At 41.3% G+C, this 22,550-nt stretch overlaps 1 protein-coding gene across 4 annotated transcripts in view; it reads right to left on the bottom strand.

The window, feature by feature from the left end:
• DENND1A (DENN domain containing 1A) overlaps positions 1–22,550 on the bottom strand; it is a 4,751,104-nt gene that overhangs the window by 4,064,592 nt on the left and 663,962 nt on the right. The window lies entirely within an intron of this gene.

The following is a 22,550-nucleotide window of genomic DNA, read 5'->3' as shown; positions in this document are numbered from 1 at the left end:
TTGCTTGGCATGCAAAGGGGAAAGTCATTGTGTCTGCTTTCTGAATGACTGTGATCTATCCTCTCCACCTCTTGGTGTAGGTGCTTGCCATTGTCTGGCTCTAAATGATCCTTGAGATTGCCCTCTACCCCTCAGGCGCCTGTATCTACCTCTTTGAGGTCTGTCCGTGACTGGAAAGGACCAATTTTTTGAAGGCCAGTTTCTGCTGAAACGTGGAGGTTGTACCTGTAGGAAATCTTTCACTGTTTGCATTGATCTTGCCTTTTCCTCCATTTTCTTTAGTACCTCCTCAGCTTTAACACCAAACAATACATCTTTTTGAAGAGGTGCATCTAGTAATTTAGCTTTGACATGATCTGGTAAGGTTTGCTCTTTGAGCCAAGCATGTCTACGTATGGCAGACCCTGTAACAGCAGCTCTACAAGAGGCCTCTAAAGCATCAAAACCACATTGTAAGGTATGTTTACCCACTTGCTCTGCACTATGCAACAAATCCTGCAACTCCTTTAAGTCTGGTTGTTCAGGTTGTGCCAATTTGCTTTTCAACTGAGATAACAAAAACTGTTGATACTTTAACATATGGAACTGACAGTTTAAAGCCCTCATGGTTAAAGTGGCCGAGGTGTATACCTTTTTCCCCCACCTTTCTAAAGCTCTGGAATCTCTCTCTGAAGGTAATGGGTTTTTGGCAGTAGAGGCCTTAATTCCCTTGGGACCCTGTGAAATAGTTTCTGGGTCAGCAGCATGGCTTTTGTATAGGAATTGGTGTGAATCAGGAACCTGGTAGTACCTGTCAGGTTTAACGGGAGCTGGAGGTAAAGAACCTGGGTTGAAGCTGGCTTCTGTGTACACATTATCTAAAATATCCAAGACAGGAGGGATAGCCAGATGCCTGTGCTGAGGAAGCAAGAGAAAATCCCTGAGCCTTTTCTTGGAATCTGAGTAATCTTGGCCTTCCCAGTGAAAGTGTTCCCTCAAGGTATGTAAGGTTTCCTAAAAGAATAGTCCTCAGGGGGGGGAGACCGAGGGAATGGACTCCTCAGCATCAGAATCTTCAAAAGGGGAATATGAATATTCCTGGTCCTCAGAATGTTCTGAGGTAATAGAGGCTTGGTCTGAGGAAGGGGAGTCTTCTTCCAATATGGGCCTTTTGTCCGAGGGGGGTTGAGAACCCCTGATAAGAGTAATCAAATCCTCAGCCATTTTGAGTATCTGGTTTTTAGGCATGGGGCCTTGAGGGGGGCTCTGTGGAGCTTGTCTTTTAGTTTTCATGGCTGCTTTAGATTTTGTGAAAGCCTTAATGGAAAAAGAGGAAGGCCTGAAGACACCTTGAGAGGTGGCAGGCCTGATAAACTCTGAATTTCCCTACCAAGAGTGGCGTCGGTATCTGTAGTCGGAGTGGGGGCCGAGGAGCCTGCGACCTTGGGCACAGAAGACACCACTAAAGAAGCGTCATCGGTACTCAGGGGCTGCGTAGGCGCCTCGCTGAGAACCGGAGCACCTGTAGCCGGCTTTAGCGTAGTGTCGGTAGAAGTCGCGGACCTCGTATGTCAGTCCTTATCTTTGTGTCTTTTACTCAAAACTGGAGTCGGAGTATCCGACGACATAATGTAATTAAATATTTTACCAAAATACTGTTGGGCGAACTCCGCCCGATGCTTAATAGTGTGTTTGTTGAATCTAGCACAAAAACAACAGGCAAAGATGTCGTGGTCTGGGCCTAAGCAAGGAATGCAGAAGGAATGGAAATCCTTATGCGGTATTTGCTTCCCACATGAAATGCAATTATTAACTTTGTCTGACATCGGTCTGAGGCAAGAAAAGTTTCCCCAACGGGGTACTAAGCTTTCAAGAAGACTTCGACTGAAAAATTTTCGTAAATCTCAGGAGCTGGCCGACCGGCACTTGCGAACTGCTTCTGCTTCGGGCACCGCGCAGCAAGAAAGACTGGAGAAAATGGCGTCGGCTGGTTCTTTTATACCCCTACCGCACTGACGTCAGGGAAGAAGCGACGACAACCGACGCCGGACCTAGACTTTGGAATTCGGCCGACCGAGGACCCGCCTGATAGCAGGATAACCCATCTGTTATGACTGCAGCTGTATGCACGATGAACATCTGTTTTTTTACTGATCAGATTAGGGAAGGGAACTGATTTTTCACTTGATCAGGAAGGACCAATTGGGAGCCTAATACTTATGAAGTCAAGGAGGGTGTAGTGCTTTACTTAGCGTTTCCTTATAAGAACTGAGCAAGTGCAGGGCTTTAGAAAGAGAATAGAGTGATTACTTTGAGAGTTTGAACAGTTCTAAGGGAAAAAGTGAAGAGCAGACTTTGTGGAGCCTGGAATAGTTTAAACCTGTTTAGGCGGCGCTGCCCAACGCTGCTCAGTGCGCACAACCGTGCAAAAAGAGAGCTGTAGGGTTTTAAGAGAGAGAGATCAAGGAGTTTAGAATTGACCCAAAATGGCCAATAAAACTACAGCTTCTAGTTAGTAACCACTCCTCCAGGGACAGGCAGGCTGTTCAGTGTTAACCACTCCCACTGGTGAACACAGAGACTTCCCTTTAGCCCAAGCAAGCACTGGCCTTCTAGAAACTTCCAAACAGTTCAGAACAGCAAATCTGTAACTGAACTTTCTTAACTTTCAGAAAGTGGGAAAAAAAGCCAGATTTTTGTTTTTTTTTTCTTTTTGTTGTAGTTTAAAGGTAGCAGAAATACACAAACAGCAAAATAATCACAACAGTGCAATAAATGACCCCACACTTGAGTGCTAGGCCAAAATCAGGTAAAATGCAGTTTTTAGAGAAAAAAACGGTGTTAAATTAAGTGCAACACAGGAAATGTAGTAAACGGGCTCTAGATGTGTTCCAAGTACTGTTACTGTTACAGATATAAACTTTAGCAAGCTGGAAAATGCCAAAAAATAGGCAGCAAAGCAGTAAAACTTAAAAAATCAGAAGAAAATACTTAAAATCACAAAAGTGGCTCCTTTTCTTCTCAGTGTTTTCTCCCCTTGGTAGGTGCTTCAGCAACAACTAACAAGCCTGAAAAGACGCCAAAACCACGAGGCAGCTGGGTTTTAAGAGAGACAGATCAAGGAGTTTAGAATTGACCCAAAATGACCAATAAAACTACAGTTTCTAGGTAGTAACCACTCATCCAGGGACAGGCAGGCTGTTCAGTGTTAACCACTCCCACTGGTGAACACAGAGATAGCTGTCAGACTAGACTTCCATTCACTTAGAAAGGACCACCCGAAAAAAAATGCCAAGTTTAAGAGTCTGCAGCTCATGTGTCATTGACTGGTATGTGCTGAGTTTTACAAATGTTGTTCCTATTGATGTACTACACATTCTCTGAAAGAAACTTGCAAAAGTGTCAACAAATTACTGAGATAAAAAAGACTTTTCACAAGGAGAAGTTTTGCAAGTTTCAATTCCTGGCCAAGTTACTCCTCCCATCTCCCCTCCTTCAGTGGGCTACAGTGTCACATTTCCAGCTTGGGTAGATTCAACTATTTTGTCAGCTTTGCATGACAATAGACATAAAAAAAAATCACAGCCTGGTGTGCAACTAAAATTGTTCCCTTATATGTCTCTTCACTTCTGAATAGCATTTCCCCAGGAATAAAAAAAAGCATACAAATCAGTCCAGAGTTTGGGCCAATCTATCCATTTCTTATTGTGCACAGTAAAACATTCAGTTTATAATGCATTCTGACTGCTGACATGGTTATCTTTACATAGTTCTCATAGCATAATCTGAATTTATGGTATTCAATGCCAAGCTTTACAACAGTTCTCAATTTCTTAACAATGACCTCCCAAGCCTCTGATGTGACCCAGTACTTTGTCAATATACTGTAAATACATAGATTAATACAAATATTTGTGCACATATGACTCGTACAATAATACACACATGCCATCATTAAAACAAGATAAATGCAATATAAATCATATCAATATAGTTATGATTTCTAGTTTATGACCCTGTTTGTCTATGGAAACTGCTTTTTGAATTTATGATCAAGCAGTTGTATATTTGTTGTATATTATCTTGTTTAATTGTTTCTCAATATTCTAACCATTGTGTATGCTGCATCAATTGTAAAACTCTGATTTTACTCCTTTTATATTTTCTATGCTCTTTGTACAAAACAGCTATGTTTGTATAATTTATTTTTATTATTTTTTATAATTCTTTACTATGTATCTGGAGCTTTTCTCCCCCAGCCTCCGCTGAAAACGGTCATCTTGTGTCCAGTTGGACTAACCTGGTAAACAAATGGAAAATAAAAAATAAAATATACTAAGAAAATCAATCAATATACCAAGAAAAATCCAAAACTTAAGAAAAAAAAACACAGAAGGAACGAAAATGTTTCCTTGATGCCTTCATGAAAATCCCACTCACTTATTCAGATATTATGGGCAAACATATATATATATTATAACATATATAATATATTAGGCAAAACAACGTACCCAACACACTAGTCATAGGTGACTCTATAGTCAGGCACACTGATGTCCCACTTACCAGGCTAAACAAGGAGACGGTTACTGTCAGCTGCCTGTCGGGTGCCAGGATCTGCCACATAACCCATGCACTCAGGTCACTCCACAATCAAGTACAAATATGACCCTGTCATTGTCCATGTTGGTGTGAATGACCTGAGACATGACTTCCTGGACTACATGAAAAGAGACATGGAAGAGCTCTCCGATCTTGTAGCCCAGGGAGGTATGACCCTAGCTCTGAGAAGCATTCTGCCATCGCCTAGAATGATACCGCAGTACAAGGACAAAATGATTGACTTCAACAATTGGCTAAGCTTCTGGTGTCATTCTAAGGGGATCCAGTATCTGTCTGCCTGGGACGACATGTTCGACAAACCATGATGCTTTGCCAGAGATGGCCTGCACCTGTTGCCCATGGGATTCCGGATACTGGCTAAGGCTCTTGCCGTCCCTATAGTGCCTTTTTTAGACAAGTTTCAAATGTAACAGGAACAGGCAAGCAAAAACTGAGGGTAATGCCACTCAATGCAGGATGTCTAAATCTCAAAATGGACTCACTCAAGGCACTCCTTAAAATGGAGAACATCAATACCTGTGCAGTGACTGAGACCTGGTTCAAGGCTCCAAAGAGCACCCCTGCACTACCAGGCTATAACTCATACCACACTTTTCGGCCATGTAACCTGGACCAGAACAGCAAAGGCGGAGGTGTGCCCATATCATTAAGGATACCCACACCTCCAGGCTAGCTGCTCAGCATAATGCATCCAAGGTTATCCAAGTGCAACTAACTCTGGGCAAAACTGCAATCCAAATTGTAGCTTGCTACAGATCCCCCATCATGCCCCAGGATTCCCACTCCTCTTTTCTTGATATACTGGAAAATATTAGGGTTCAAACACCCTAATAATGGGCGATTTCAACTACCCCACCATTAACCGGAAAAACTACTCATGTACCAACTCCTTCGCTCAACGCTTTCTGGAATTCATAAATTCCAGTGCCCTGGATCAACTTATCCACACCCCCACCAAGGGCAACAATATCCTAGACCTAGTCATTACCAACATGAATGACCGGTGTTCCACACCCAAAGTCAACTCCTTGTTGGTCAGATCAGACCATAAGCTAATCACCCTAGATATCCACATCCCGCCCCCACCCCACATTAAGGAAACCACGGTAAAAAATTTCTCCATAGCCAATTTCATGCTTCTTAAGACAGAAATGGCAAACTTCATGACACCCATGCAGACAGCTAATACAGTTACGACTGCTGAATCCTAAACAAATGCACTCTATAAGCACGTACATGAGTGCATGGATTGTGCTATCCCAAACAGAACCAAGAAGCTACCCTCCAAACAAAGGTAGTCAATCTGGTAGTCCCCTGCCATAAACAAACTGTACAACAGAAGGAAGACACTGTTGCAAAAGAGAGTAAAACCCCATGAGTCTCAGTAGGACGCTGAGATCCCTTATAAGAGCATCCAAAGCTAGCTATGAAAACAAAATCGCCACTGATTCTAAGGACAACCACAAAGCATTCTATATCTATGGCAAGAATCTCAATGGCAACACCCAGATTTGCTCTGAGTTACAGCACAACTGCATGAAAATTACAGAAACAACTGATATTGCCAACATTCTGGCAGATAGGTTCAGTACTAACTTTACCACCCTCTCACACCCTAAAGGGTCCATATCTATACAGGAAGAATGCAGAGTCCCTGTAATCACAACTTCACAGGTAAAAGCTGCACTCTCTAAAGCCAAAAACACAGCATCCATGGGACTGGACAACATCCCAGGCTGCGTTTTACATGAACTTCAGAACGAACTGGCTCCCCACCTAAGCAACATGTTCAATTATAGCCTCACATCAGGCTTTGTGCCCACTGAATGGCGCACAGATACAGTTATCCCACTCCACAAAGGGGGAGCCACCACTGATCCCGGGAACTATCGTCCTATTAGCCTGATGAGCTTGGTCTGCAAGCAAGGCCATGGAACGTATAGGTTCATAGGTAGGTACTAGGCTATCGGCCCTGGGGCCTATACAAGCCTAGCCAAAAAGGTACCCTGGCTTTTACCACCCAAGAAAATTATTTTCCTGTGCCACTGTCGAGCAGGGCCACAGAGGTGATCCCCGGGGTTTAATTTCCTATTTCCCATCCAATCATCAAGATTTTACTTGAAGAGTGCTAATGAAGAGCTTTGTTTGATATAGATAGGTAGTTTATTCCAGAGTATGGGAAGTCTCTGGGACAGGAATCTATCCCTCCGGCATGTTCTATTTATTGTGGTGACAAGGTTTAGGTCCCTAGAGTGTGTAGCTCGGAGGGATTGGGATTTCTTTAAGTGGAGCATGTCCAAAAGCTCTAGGTTTGACATAGCTTTGTATTTTAGGCAGAGATCACCTCTGTGTAGGCAATATGTGATGGAGTAAAGCTGGAGTTTTTTGAGACGGTCTTTGTAGAGCATCTGTTTGAGGCCGGTAATCCTCTTTGTGAGGTATTTCTGTGGCCTTTCCAGTTGTTGTAGATGTCTTGTGAGGTACATACCAAAAGGGGTGCTGTACTTTATAATGGGTCTAATGAGTGATGAGTAGAGGGGAACAATGACCTCTTTTTTTCTGAATGAGAAACCTTTTGTGATGAGGTGTGCCATGTAGAAGGATTTCCTAACTACTGTGGCGATGTGATTATCAAAGGAGAGAATACTGTCCACCTGTGTCCCAAGGTCTCTTATCACACTTTTGGTGTTAAGTATACTACCGCCTATGTTGTAGTCCATGGGTACATAGTTTTTACCAAAGGGGGTGACAATGCACTTTTTGGCATTGAGCTTGAGGCCATGGCTTACCAGGCATCTGTCTCAGTGAGGCCCTTTTGTAGGATGTCCACATCATTAGGAGTTTTGATTATGGCTCCTAGTTTGCAGTCATCTGCGAACTTCATTAGCCAAAGACCTTCTGTGTTAGCCTGTACTTCAGAGAAGTAGATACCAAACAGGAGAGGACCCAGGACTGAACCCTGTGGTACTCCACTTGTCACTGGTCTGAAGTCGGATTTGGAGTCTGCTACTTTCACAGTGTGGGTTCTGTCAGTGAGCCAGTTGCCAACCCATCTTGTGACATAGGGATTTATACCTAGTTTAGTGAGTTTATCTATAATTCCAGAGTGGGGGATGGTGTTGAAAGCCTTGGCAAGATCTAGATAGGCTGTATGAACCACCTTATCCTTGTGTATGGCTTTAGTGACTGCTTCAAAGAAGTCTATCAGGTTTAGGAGACATGATCTGCCTTTTACAAACCCGAACTGGGTGGAGTCCAGAGTTTGGAGATTACCAATGTCTTTGTTTATAAGTTCCATGACGATACGTTCCATGGCCTTGCAGCCCAGGCTCGTCAGGCTAATGGGGCGGTAGTTCCCGGGGTCCATGGTGGCTCCCCCCTTGTGGAGTGGGATAACCGTCGCTGTGCGCCATTCAGCAGGCACAAAGCCTGAGGTGAGGCTATGATTGGAAAAAAATAAACAGCCTCTGCAAGGCTCGAACCCAGGACCCTGCACACCATAGCCAAAGTGATTTACTACTAAGCCCCGTCAGATATCATCATGGAACTCAAACAAAGACATTGGTAACCTCCAAACTCTGGACCCCACCCAGTTCGGGTTTGTGAAAGGCAGATCATGCATCCTGAACCTAATCAACTTCTCTGAGGCAGTCGATGAGGCTAAGGTGGTTCACACAGCCTATCTTGACATCACCAAGGCTTTTTACACCATCCCCCATTCTGGAATTATAGCTAAACTCACTAAACTAGGTATAAAACCCTACGTCACAAGATAGGTTGCCAACTGACTCACTGACAGAACCCACACTGTAAAAGTTGCAGACTCCAAATCTGACATCAAACCAGTGACAAGTGGAGTACCACAGGGTTCAGTCCTGGGACCTCTCCTGTTTGGTATCTACTTCTCTGAAGTACAGGCTAACAGAGAAGGCCTCTGGCTAATGAAGTTCGCAGATGACTGCAAGCTAGGAGCCATAGTTGAGTCCCCAAATTATGTGGACATCCTACAGAAGGGCCTTACTGAGACAGATGCCTGGTGTTAGAGCCATAGCCTCAAGCTTGATGCCAAAAAGTGCACTGTCATCCCCTTTGGTAAAAACTCTGTACCTGTGAGCTACCACATAGGTGGCAGTCTACTTAACACCAAATGTGTGGTGAGACCTTGGGACCCAGGTGGACAGTAGCCTCTCCTTTGATAATCACATCGCCACAGTAGTCAGGAAGTCCTTCTACGTGGCACACCTCATCACAAAAGGGTTCTCATCCAGGAAAAAAAAGAGGTCATTGTTCCCCTTTACTTGACACTCATTAGACCCATTAGAGAGTACAACGCCCCTTTTGGAATGTACCTCACAAGACATTTGCAGCAGCTGGAAAGGCTGCAGAAGTACCTCACAAAGAGGATTACTGGCCTCAAACAGATGCCCTACACTTACCATCTAAAAAAACTCCAGTTTTACTCTGTAGCATATCGCCTACTCAGAGGTGATTTCTGCCTAACATATAAAGCTATGTCAAACCTAGAGCTGTTGGACATGCTACACCTAAAGAAATCCCAATCCCTCTGAGCTACACGCTCTAGGGACCTAAGCCTTGTCACCACAATAAACAGGACATGCTGGAGAGATAGATTCCTGTCCCAGAGACTTCCCATACTCTGGATCAAGCTACCCATCTAGGTCAAGCAAAGTTCCTCATTAGCACTTTTCAATAAAAATCTTTGAGTGGATGGGAGATAGGAAAATATACCCCGGGAATCTCTTCTGTGGCTCTGCTCGACAGTGGCACAGGAAAATAACTTTCTTGAGTGGCATAAGCCAGGGAAACTTGTTGGCTAGGCTTACTTAGGCCGATAGCCTAGTACCTACCTATGAACCTATTATTAGACTAAATACAATATTAGAAATAAAATCCAAGGCAACTGTATTGACGATGTGACCGTTTGATTATTTAATAGCGACACTTGATAAAACAACAACAGCAACTACGAAACATAAATATAATCTTATACACACTAAGCGCTTTCACCCATCTAATCTGTGGGTTTCATCAGAGTAATTTCCATTGTAAAAATACTTCCTTAATATAGTATTCTAATTAAAAATACTCCAATCCGTCTTTGACTCGTCATCAAGTCATTCCATCAAGTTATTTTACCTTATTTAAAATCAACGCCTCCTATCTGTTTTATAAAAGAACATATTGCATACATATTAAAATAAGCTGTGTATCAAATTATTACATTCAAATACTTTGTATTATTGACTTACATGTATTTATAATAATAATAATAAATATAATAAATATGTTTCTAAAAAAATAGTAATAATAATAAACTGTATGAATACCAAAATAAGTTGTGTATAATTGCAATTGAATATGTGTAACATATAAATATATGTTAATGTATTGTATAAGTAAAAATAAAAAATAAAAACATAGTAATCTATGTATATAAAAATGTCTATACATCAACATCTCAAATATAAAAACAATAATTTAATAACCATTTAAATAAGATAAGATTTGTATTTGAGAATACTGGAGATGGAAATATGTTTGTTAATGCCTGGCATGTTACAAGCATTCAGTCTAAGTTGCCATAGGCATTCTTTTACTTCTAATAAATTATTCACATCTCCACCCTTATTTGTATTATGTGGGATCCTATCAATTACAAAAAAATATAAACCTCTTAAAATCTGGGCATTTGGTACTATGTATATATAAGGAATTGGTGTTTTTTTATTTTTAATATCCCTAGTGTGTTCCATTATACGGTCTTTTAACTTTCTGTTAGTTTTTCCTACATAAAATGCTTGACATGATAAACAAGTAGCTAAATATATCACCATTTTTGTGTTGCAATTCACATACCCTGGACATTTAATAGATCTATTATAATTTTGTATCATCACATAAGGACCGTTATTAATAAATTTACATGTTTTACAAAACCCACATTTACTCATTTTAGAATTATTATAGGACTGTTTATTATTGCTATTTTCAAAATAATCCTTTAAATTCTTTCCTCTACTATATGTAACATTAGGTTGATTCCCAACAATGTCTAGAACTTCTAATTTGTTACAAAACACATTCACCCATACTTCTTTTAATATATTAACTATGGTACCAGAAGTTTCATTAAATGGTAAAATAAACGTTTCTCTTTTATTATTAGTTTTTTCCTTTGAAGTATTATGATAACCAAATTTCAATATCGGTTTGAATGTAAGGTTTCTTTTAATCAACATTTCTTTCCTTATTTCCATAAGCAATTGCATAGGATAACCTCTATCCATAAACATTTCAATAAGCTTGTCAATCTCATTTTTAAAATTGTTGTCGTCACTTATAATCCGAGACAATCTAACCAAATGCCAACATTTTAACAAATAACGTTGATGTATCCTTAACAGAGACGGAGGAACAGCTTTACACGTTGCACTCTACACCGGGTGCTTCTGAAAACTGTCTGTCGGCTAGCAATAGTTCGAGGGGTTCTATTGGAAGAGGAGCATGTCAGTCAAAGAAAGAAAGCTACAGACAAGAAGTTCAGCCTCCGAACACCACTGCGAACGCTAGGGACGGGAAGAATGGCGACAGGATTACTAGTAACCAAGCTTTGGACATTAAGGGCATTAAGGATTTATTAATCGGCACAGAGTTTTTCAACTATGGTTAGAAACAACAAGGACATGGGCAATTTGAACAAACAGTTTCAGGAGTTTGAAAAGGTATTAAAGAACTTTAAATCGCTACAGATGGACAATGTATATTCAGAAAGATTGCTAGAGTTAAAACAAGTACCAAAAGGTCTTAGAATTTTTAAATTACCTTTTGGTTTTGAGCATGATAGTGAGTTGTTCAAGGAATTATTACAGTTGTATGACAATACAGGGATGGAACTAATGAAATTAATTATCAAGAACAAAATTAAATTAGCCAAGCTTAATGAAACTTTAGTAGTTCTACACAACAGCATACAAAATGATTTGTTATTTGAATTTAACAAACACCGTTTAGATACCATTATTATGGACATGGATAGATTTGTTAATAAAGGTTTGGAGATAAAAAATCAACAAAATTCATAGGGACACTAACGATTACAACCACAATAAAGCATATTCACAAAGAGTTTAAACGTAACAAATACATTACTGAGAGTGATGTGGCAAGGCCCAATAAATATAGAAAACCAAAACAAGGAACAAATTATGGGACATAACAATAGTCCAAGGACCAAACATGCTACAAATAACACAAACCAAGATAAGGTTTTTTTTAGAAGAATCGACTTTAAGGAGGTCAGAACGCCTCAGCGATCGACACCAGGGTCATTATCAACATCAATATTCGAACAGAGTCACGACAAGATACAGGACAAACTTATATTATTAAATTCAAGTGAGGGTATAAGAGATATTATTGTCCACAGTGAGAAAGTACAGTTTTGTACCTACCATAAATGTAGATGTCCGATAGGTATGCATCTGCAGTCCTAACATATGGGTTGTCCTGCCTCAGGCAGCCCTTTGGTCGGCCGGATTCCAAAGTCTGGGTCTGGCCTCGGCTGATGTCGCACTTCACCCGACGTCATAGCTGCTGGGGTATAAAGGCATCAACCGACGCCATTTTCCTCAGTGTTTCTTGCCCCAGATGCCAGGTGCCCTCTAGGAAGGCTAAATTTGGATAAATGCAGATAATTCCAAACAGAAGAAACAAAATATATATATACATATATACATACAAACAAATACACCATAATAGATTCCCCCAGCTAGCTAAAAGAGGGGTAAGTACCCTAGGAATACCACAGAGGGGAAGGAGGGTGGGTAATCCTGACTGCAGATGCATACCTATCGGACATCTACATTTATGGTAGGTACAAAACTGTACTATGTCCTTCAAGGATGCATCTGCAGTCCTAACATATGGGTAGAATACCATAGCCAAACTGGGGGAGGAGGCACTATGATAATGATGGTGTAGTTAGGATCCCTTGCAAAACAGCAGTTGCAAAACCTGCTCGGGATCTGGAATATAAAGGAAGATTATAATGCTTGGCAAATGTATGCACGGAGCTCCAAGTAGCAGCTTCTAAAATGTCTTTGGTAGCCACTCCTCGTAGGAAAGCTGTAGTGGTGGCTGTAGCTCTTGTGGAGTGAGGCCTGATATTTTCAGGAGTTGTCTTTCCATGAAAAGAGTAGCAAAATCTAATGCAATTTCCTATCCATTTAGAGATTGTCTGTTTTGAAATTGCTTTTCCTTGCACTCCTGTTGCATATGCTACCAGAAGCTGGTCAGTTTTTCTGCTGGCCTTAGTTCTGTCCAGATAGTAGCGTAATTGTCTGTGCACATCCAAGGTATGTAGTAGTCTTTCCCCCCTGTTCTGTGGGTTGGGGAAGAATGTAGGTAAATGAATCGCTTGGTTCAATGATACCCTGGAGACCACTTTTGGCATAAAAGTAGGATTAGTTCTCAGAGACACTCTATCCTGATGGAAGATAAGGAAAGGCTGTACTGCCATTAATGCCTGTAACTCAGATACCCTTCTTGCTGAAGTGATTGCTAGCAGGAATGCAGTTTTCCAAGATAAGAACTGTAAGTCTGCTGTTGCTGCTGGCTCAAAAGGGGGAAGTGTTAATTTTTCCAGCACAAAGTTGAGATCCCATGTAGGTAAAGGTGGTTTCCTTGGAGGCTTTACATTTTTGATTCCTCTCAAGAACTGCCTGAGTAGAGGATGAGAGAAGACAGGAGGATCCATGTTGTACTCTGCTGAAATTAGGACAGGCCATTGTGGAACAGTTCTGCTAAGTATTCCAGGATGTGTGCTATGTTTGCCAATGAGACATTTTCTCCCTTTGCTGCACTCCAAATGAGGTATCTTTTCCATTTGGCTGAATATGTTTTCCTTGTGGAGGGTCTGCGTGCCTCCAGGATAATGTCCTTAACCCTCTGAGATAAATCTGGTTGATTTTGTTTTATGCAATATTCCAAGCAGTTAGCTGCAGTGTTTTTAAGTTTGGATGCAGGGTCTTGTAGTTGTTCTGTGTTAGAAGTAAGGGACATAGAGGTAGAGGCCATGAGTGTGTCCGAGACATGCTTCTCAGTAGCGGGTACCAATGTTGCCTTGGCCAGTTTGGAGCTATCAGGATTACCTTTGGCTGTTCCTCTCTGATCTTCAGTAGGACTTTGTACATCAAAGGAAGAGGTGGAAATGCATATGCTGTCAGGTTTTTCCAGCTGAAGGAAAGGGAGTCCACCCTCCAGGCAAGTGGGTGGTATACTCTTGAGCAGAATTTCTTCAATTGGTGGTTGTGTGGGGAGGCGAGCAGGTCTATCTCTGGCATTCCCCATTTCTTTGTTATGGTTTTGAAGATATCTGGATGCAGCATCCATTCGTGAGCATCCGTGGTAGTTCTGCTTAAGGTGTCTGCTAGTGAATTTTCTTTTCCTGGTACAAATCTGGCCTGCAGTTGAATGTTGAGATTCAGGGCCAAATTCCACAGGTCCATTGCCATCCGGCATAGAGGATATGAGTGTGTACCTCCCTGTTTGTTGATGTACCACATGACTGTGGTATTGTCCGTCCTTATCAGCAGGTGACCTTGTTGGAGGAAATGTCTGAATGCTTGGATTGCATGTTTCACTGCCAGCATCTCCTTTAGATTTATGTGTAGATTCAGCTGGTCTTGGGACCATAGGCCTTGTATACACTTGTCCTCCATGTGTGCCCCCCAGCCTAGGTCTGAGGCGTCCGTGGTGATGGTCTGGCTTGGATGTGGTTTGTGGAAATGCAATCCTCTGTTCATCTGACAGGCCTGAGCCCACCACAGGAATTCTGTTTTCAGGCATGGAATTATTGGAATCTGGGCTTCTAGACTGTGCTTGTGTTGAGACCATACATTCCTTAGGTACCATTGCAACTTTCTCATATGCAGCCTGGCATGCGGGATCAATATTATGCAGGATGCCATGTAACCCAGGGCTTGCAGGACTTTCCTTGCAGTAAGCTGAGTTTGTGTTGTTAATGTCCTGAAATAGACTGGTAGTTGCATTTCTTTTTCTTCTGTGAGAAAAGCCATCTGAGTTGTTGTATCCCGTTCTGCACCCAAAAATGTTATCCTTTGGGATGGTACTAGCCTTGACTTTTGAATGTTGACTGTGTATCCCAAGGCTTGCAACAGTTGTAAGACATTTGCCAAATCTTTTGTTAATTTTGTCTTGTTGTCCGCTTGTATTAGGCAGTCGTCCAGGTATGGGTAAATTTGAATTGCCTGAAGCCTGCAATGAGCAATTACTGATGCCAGGCATTTCGTGAATACTCTGGGCGCAGTAGATAAGCCAAAGGGCAATGCTGAGAATTGATAATGCTCTGATCCTGCAAGAAATCTGAGGTGTCTTCTGCAATCTGGTCATATAGGGATGTGCAGGTATGCCTCCTTGAGATCTAGAGTCACCAGCCAAGACTCCTTGCCCAGCATGGGAAGAAGTTGCTGGAGGGTCAGCATTTTGAATTTTGGAACAATGAGGCATGTGTTCAGTGCGAACAAGTCGAGAATAGGTCTCCATTGATTTTCTTTTCTTAGTACAAGGAATAGTCTGGAGTAAAATCCTTGGCCTTGTTCCATAGGTGGTACCTTTTCTATAGCTCTCATCCTTAGTAAGTTGTTGATTTGTTTTAGAGCCTCTGTTTTTTGGCTTGGTGGAAGGTTTGGCATTCCTCTCTTTTTTGGTAGAGTGTGGAAGTGAAACCTGTGAAACCTGTAGCCCTTGTCTATTTGTAAAGTCCATTTGTCTCCTGCAATGCAATGCCAGTTGTCTGAAAATAATGCTAGCTTTCCGCCCAAGGGTGCTTCCAGTTGTTCCCTGGTAGGCGGAACCAGAGCCAAGTCATTGTGTCTGTCCTGTGGAAGTGGTTGTAGTTGCAGCTGTGGCAGCACTCCTCTGGTTGGCAGGTTGCCACTGACGTCCCCTGTAGGCACCCCTAGATTGACCTCTGCCTCTTGGGCGTCTATTTCTGCCTCTCTGTGCTCTGGAGGTGTCTGGAAAGGACCAATTCTTTGAAGGCCAATTTCTGCTAAACCTTGGTGGTTGGACCTGCAAAAAATCCTTGACTGTTTGGACAGATTTTGCTTTTTCTTCCACTTTCTTTAGAACCTCCTGTGCAGGGGAGCCAAACAAACTTTTTCTCTCCATCGGAGCATCTAGAAGTTTTGACTTGAAATGGTCTGGTAAGGACTGCTCTTTTAACCAGGCATGCCTTCGAATCACTGCTCCAGTCATAGCTGATCTAAAGGAAACCGCCAGTACATCATAGCCACATTTTAAAAAATGATTACTGACAGTTATGTACCAAATCCTGAAGGGACTTACGGTCTATAGGTTCAGGAGAGGACAGTTTTTTATTTAGCTGGTCTAACAAAAATTCCTGGTACTGAATCATGTGAAATTGACAGTTTAAGGCCCTGGCCGAAAGAGTAGCAGATGTATAAACCTTTTTACCCCATCTCTCTAATGCTCTAGATTCCCTTTCAGAGGGAAGAGGGTTTTGGGCAGAGGCAGCTGCCACACCTTTAGGGCCCTGTGGAATGGTTTCTGGGTCTGCAACATGAGCCTTATACAAGTGGTAGTGTGTGTCCGGGACCCTGTAATATCTGTCAGGCTTGGCAGGGGCCGGAGGAAGAGAATCAGGGGCAGTACTGGCATCATTATATGCATCATCAACAACTGATAGTACTGCAGGAATGGCTGAAGGCCTATGCTGTGGTAAGTGTAAAACAGTCCTTAGCCTTTTCCTTGAATCTGAAAATTCCTGGCCCTGCCATTGGAAGTGTTCCCTCATAGAGTGTAAGGTTTCCCCAAAAGAAAATTCTTCAGGAGGAGAAGCAGAAGGAATGGAGTCTTCTGCATCAGAATCCTCATAAGGAGAGTATGGGCCTTCCTGATGGTCTGAATTATCTGAATCATCCGAGGAATAGTCCGTAGAGACAGGTTCAGGGGGTTCAGTCCTAGGCCTCTTATCTGGAGGAGATTGAGAGGCCCTGTCTGGGTGAGGTTGGGATCCCCTGATCAAAGAAATAAGATCCTCAGCCAGGCTGAGTATCTGGGAACTAGAGGTAGGCCTGTGTGAGGGAGCTTTTGTAGGTAAGGCCTTAGAAGATTTGGCTGCTTTAGCCCTGGAAAAGGCCTTGATAGACATAGAAGCAGGGGGTCTTAGCAGCCCCACGTGCAGGGGTAGAGATGTCTAAAGGAATAGTGTCTGACAAATCCTGGGTGCCTGCTTCTGCAGCAGTAATTACAGTAGCCGATTCAGCCATGGTCTGTGAGGCCTCGGTTATCGGAGGCATGCTTTCGGCCGAAGGGAGAACCGAGGACTCGGTTTCAGCCAAAGTTTCAAGTTAAACAATTATTTACTTTGTCTGACATCGGCTGAGGCAAGAAAGAGTCCCCAATGGGGTACTTAGCTTTTTTAGAAGTCTTCAGTAGTAGAAATCTCTGGATCTGACCGACCGGCACTTGCGAACAGCTTCTGCTTCGGGCACCGCGCGGCAAGAAAGACTGGGAAAATGGCGTCGGCTGATGCCTTTATACCCCAGCAGCTATGACGTCGGGTGAAGTGCGACATCAGCCGAGGCCAGACCCAGACTTTGGAATCCGGCCGACCGAAGGGCTGCCTGAGGCAGGACAACCCATATGTTAGGACTGCAGATGCATCCTTGAAGGACATCAACAGAGTTCATGATTGCAACATTGAAACTTTTGAGTCATGTGAGTTATGTACAAATAGCTACAACCTGGGCACACATATAACTAATGAAGGAATTGCTGCAAGGGCAATTTATGATGAATGTGTAGAATTTATTAACGACAGTGTCAATTCTTTGGATTTAACAGAGAATATTGTTTTTCATCAAGAATTACGTTGTTCAACCTTAATTGATGGTGGATTCATAGTATATAATTACACAGATAAAGAATTTGGGGATGACTATATGACACTTGAAAAAAGGCTTTACTTTTATTCCCAATTTTAAAGTTGATATTGGAAAAAGCATGATTAATCTGAAATGATATACTAGATTACTGAATCTCAAAATGTTTTTTTCAGGTAATATTAACAAGGTAGTAGAACCAGATCTTGGCCGCCTAAAATTGAAAAGTAGTAGTACATTCATACCTCCTCAAAATCCCATTATACACTTGTTTGAAATGTTATGTGATATGGAATTTAGAAGGGTTTTAAAAAACCCACTAAAATGAATGACAATTTGACATCAGCAGAGATATTTTGTTTGAAAGAATTAACAAATTCCAATCAATACAGAATTATGAAACCAGATAAGGGAGGGGGGGTAGTCGTGATGATGAAAAATAATTATTTGAGTAAAATGTATGATATGTTGAGTGACAATGACACATATGAGAAGGTGTCAAAATATGAGATGTGCAGCTAAGGTGGATTGGCAACTTTACGAGTTGTTAATGGAGGGCATTATTGACAAGGAAGAATACAATTATTTAATTGTAGAATTTCCTTTCACACCGACTGTGTTCGGTATACCCAAGATTCATAAGAACATTGCTAAGGGTTCGAAATTGGAAGCTGTAGCATATTACATAGATGTGAATTGTAAAAAAAAACACTATCTAAGTTACCACACATTCTCAAAGATTCTTGGCATTGTCTAGAGGTAATAAAAGAACATACAGCCCTTATTAATATTGACACCATTATGGTAACCATTGATGTAATCAACTTGTTTTCTGTTATACCACACAACTTGGGACTAAAAATGTTTCAAGCTAGCATGACGGCTTTTAGTAACATGAATTTGGATAAATGTAAAGCCATTATTGAAATGATGGAGATGGTATTAACCAACAATTATTTCTGTATGGAAGGAGAATTTTATAGGCAAAAATCAGGTGTGGCTATGGCGGCCAGATGTGCACCAATTTATGCCAGTTTAGTTTTGGCATATTGGGAGACACAAAAGGTGTTTTCTTCTAATTTCTGGTCAAAAATCACCTTATATCTTAGGTTTCTTGATAACATCATAATTTTTTGGAAGGGAAAAAAGGAAGAAATCTCGCAATTCATAACATTTCTTGATACAACATCTTTTTTAAGGTTCACACATCACATTTATAAGAATAATTGTGAATATTTGGACATTTTATTTAAATTAAGTGAGGAAGGAATTGGATCAAATATATTTAGGAAGAAGACTTATTCAAATTCCTTTCTACATTATAATAGTTGCCATCCTTATTTTCAAAAAAAAAAAAAATTGGTGAAAGGCCAAATGGTTAGATTGTCTCGGATTATAAGTGACGACAACAATTTTAAAAATGAGATTGACAAGCTTATTGAAATGTTTATGGATAGAGGTTATCCTATGCAATTGCTTATGGAAATAAGGAAAGAAATGTTGATTAAAAGAAACATTACATTCAAAACGATATTGAAATTTGGTTATCATAATACTTCAAAGGAAAAAACTAATAATAAAAGAGAAACGTTTATTTTACCATTTAATGAAACTTCTGATACCATAGTTAATATATTAAAAGAAGTATGGGCGAATGTGTTTTGTAACAAATCAGAAGTTCTAGACATTGTTGGGAATCAACCTAATGTTACATATAGTAGAGGAAAGAATTTAAAGGATTATTTTGAAAATAGCAATAATAAACAGTCCTATAATAATTCTAAAATGAGTAAATGTGGGTTTTGTAAAACATGAGGGCAGACAAGAGTAAAAACTAAATAAAATTAGGGATGAGTACTTACTTTGCTGCAGGAAGCTTTGGGAGGTGTAGTAAATCATGGCAAGATAAAAAATATATGTTTTCTTCATCATTTGCCCGTAGTGGTCCTTTAACAATTTGCATAGATTTAGCTTTTTCCTCCATCTTTTTAAGGACTTCTGCTCTGTTGCCAAACAGGCAGTCTTGGTTTAAGGGAGCATCCAGTAATTTAGCTTTAACATGATCTGGTAAATTTTGTTCCTTAAGCCAAACATGCCTTATAAGAACAGACCCAGTGACAGCACCCCTGCAAGATGCTTCTAAAGAGTCAAAACCACATTGCAAAATATGTTTACCAACTTGTTTAGCAGAATGCATTAAATCATGTAATTCTTTATTTTCAGTACCGTCAAGAATCAACATCATTTTCTGTTTAAGTAGTCCCATAATATGCTGCTGATACTTTAACATATGAAACTGGCAGTTTAAGGCCCTAATGGCCAAAGTAGCAGAAGTGTATACCTTCTTACCCCATCTGTCCAAGGCCCTGAAATCTCTATCAGAGGGGGTAGGGTTTTTGGCAGTAGTAGCCTTAATGCCTTTAGGTTCCTGGGAAATGGTCTCTGGGTCCGCAGTAGGATTCTTGAAGAGGAACTTGTGAGAGTCAGGTACGCTGTAATACCGGTCAGGTTTCCTGGGAGCCGGAGGTAAAGTGTCTGTGGCCAGGCTAGATTCCAAGAAGGCATCATATACAATGTCCAGTACAGGAGGGATAGCTAAAGGCCTGTGTTGAGGGAGGAGTAAAAATTCCCTAAGCCTCTTTTTAGAGTCAGAGTAATCCTAACTTTTCCAGTGGAAATGCTCCCTAAGAGCGTACAAGGTTTCACTAAAAGAAAAATCTTCTGGAGGGGAAGCTGAAGAAATTTAGTCCACTGCATGAGAATCCTCATAGGTAGATAAGGGCAAATCCCGGTAATCAGAAGAAACAGAAATTTCAGAATCTTGATCAGAAGAATCAGAAGGAAAATCAGTTCTAGATCTCAAAGTGTGAAGGCTGGCTTCCTCCAATTAAAGTAATAAGGTCTTCAGCCATTCTTATCATTTGTTTTTTAGGCATATGGGCCTGACCACGCAGTTTGCACATCGGTTTTCTAGGCGTGGGTCGAGTTTTAGGCCTTGAAGAAGAAGATGGCATCTGTTTGAATTGCAAGTCAGTAGGCCTGAATACACCCTCAGAAGCTGGTGCCTGCACAGCGGCTCCGGACCCATCCAAGGTAGAGACATCCACAGGTTCCATGGTCAAAGATGCATCTCGTGGCATACCGGACTCCAAATAGGTCTCAGTAGAGGCCTGCGTATCTGACATAGCGGGTATCAGGGGCTGCGAAAGCGCCTCACTGAGTACTGGAGAACTGGCGAATAGCTTAACGGAAGCATCATCGGCAGCTTTGGACCTATGCAGTCTGTATCTGTCTTTATCTTTACGTTTTTTCGGAATGTCTGTAGTTGGATGGCTTACTGAAGCCACTTCTGGGTAATTAAACTGAGTACCAAAAAAGTTTGATGCAAAAATGAACAGACGACGAATAGTTCGATGATTTAATAAGGCACAAAACCGACAGCGAGGGACGTCGTGGTCTGGACCTAGACAAGGAATGCAGTATGAATGAAAATCTTTATGAAGTATTTGCTTTCCACAGGTAATACAATTGTTAACTTTTATTGACATCAGTTTAGAGCAAGAAAAAGGATCCCCAACGGGGGACTTAGTTTTTTGACTTTGGTTCTGAAACTCGAAAACGAAAATTTCTGGAGTCTGCCAACCAGCACTTCCGAACTACTTCTGCTTCGGGCACCGCATGGCAAGAAAGACTGATGTAATGGCATCGGCTGCATGCTTTATACCCCTGACGACCTGGTGCCATGGAAGAAGAGACAGCATCCGACGCAGGGATCCAAGACTTTGATATTCAGGCCGGCTGAGGGCTACCTGCAGGCAGATAACTCAAATGTAATGACTGCAACAGTTAAACACGAACATGATGCTCAATTTAGGCTGCAGAAACACAGGAACAACTGTTGAAACTGGAAGAAGAAAGGCAGAGTCCAGCAAGGAAAATCATTCTGTGAGAGGGGACAAGAAAACACTACTGAAAAATTGATTTGAAAACACAGACTGACTAGAAGTTCCTGAATAGTTGATAGAACTCTTGATGGATGGAAAAAGAGTACAAAGATAAGTCAATCATCCACATATAGAAATATATGAATACCCTGAAGTCTAAAGCACGCATTTTGTGAAAACCCTTGGTGACATGCTGAATTCAAAGGGTAAAACAGAGAACTGGTAATGTAAGACAGACACAGCAAATCTTAAAAATTCCCAAGATGCCTGGCAACAGGAATGTGATAAAAGGCATCCTTTAGATCCAGCTTTATCATGAAAGCAAGATGTAGAATCAGAGGGACAAGACATTTGAAATGATAATAATCTGAACTTTGGAATCTTGACAAAAGTGCCTAGAAAAGAAAGACTGAGCATGGCCTCCAGGATCCTTTCGGTTTAGGAACTAGAAATATCTCTTTATAAAAAGCTTTGCCTATGAAACGGATAGACACTGGTTTTATGACTTGCTGAAACAGCATGTTGTGCAAAATGGGAAGAGAGAGAAAAAGCTCTCTCTAAGCAAGGGGAAAGCCTTTGAGAAGGGGAAAAAGACTCCCGTTCTCAAGAATACCCACTTTAGAGTACATTCAAAACTCAATTGTTTGAGACTATCTAATGCCAAGGGACATAGAAAGGTTGCCAGGGTAGAGGTGCTTGCACAGGATTGTCCTTAATTTTAAGAGGCTTTTCCTTTCCTTTTTGAGCCTCCTTTCCATCTTTTTTTTTCAAGATCAAAGGAAGAGCTAAAACTATTATTTGATCTGCTATAAGAGGGCTAAAAGATCTGAGTCACTCCTTGAATCAGTTTTCCCTTTTATCATACATGGTGCATGCTTTATTTTTAGATCTTTATTATAGCTGATTGCGAATCTACTGCCAATCATTAGCGAACCGGAGTTCCGCTGTGGCGACCCCTAACCGGGAAAAGCTAAAAGACACAACACAACATTATAGCTGATTGCATCTGCTTCTAGATCTCTCAATTATTTACATGCTTGTGTTGCATGGCCGGAGT

Source organism: Protopterus annectens, chromosome 16.part0 (assembly GCF_019279795.1).
Source record: "Protopterus annectens isolate FY-2018-M chromosome 16.part0, PAN1.0, whole genome shotgun sequence".
In the NCBI taxonomy this organism is placed as follows: domain Eukaryota; kingdom Metazoa; phylum Chordata; order Ceratodontiformes; family Protopteridae; genus Protopterus; species Protopterus annectens.
This window is presented reverse-complemented; position numbering and strand designations above follow the sequence as displayed.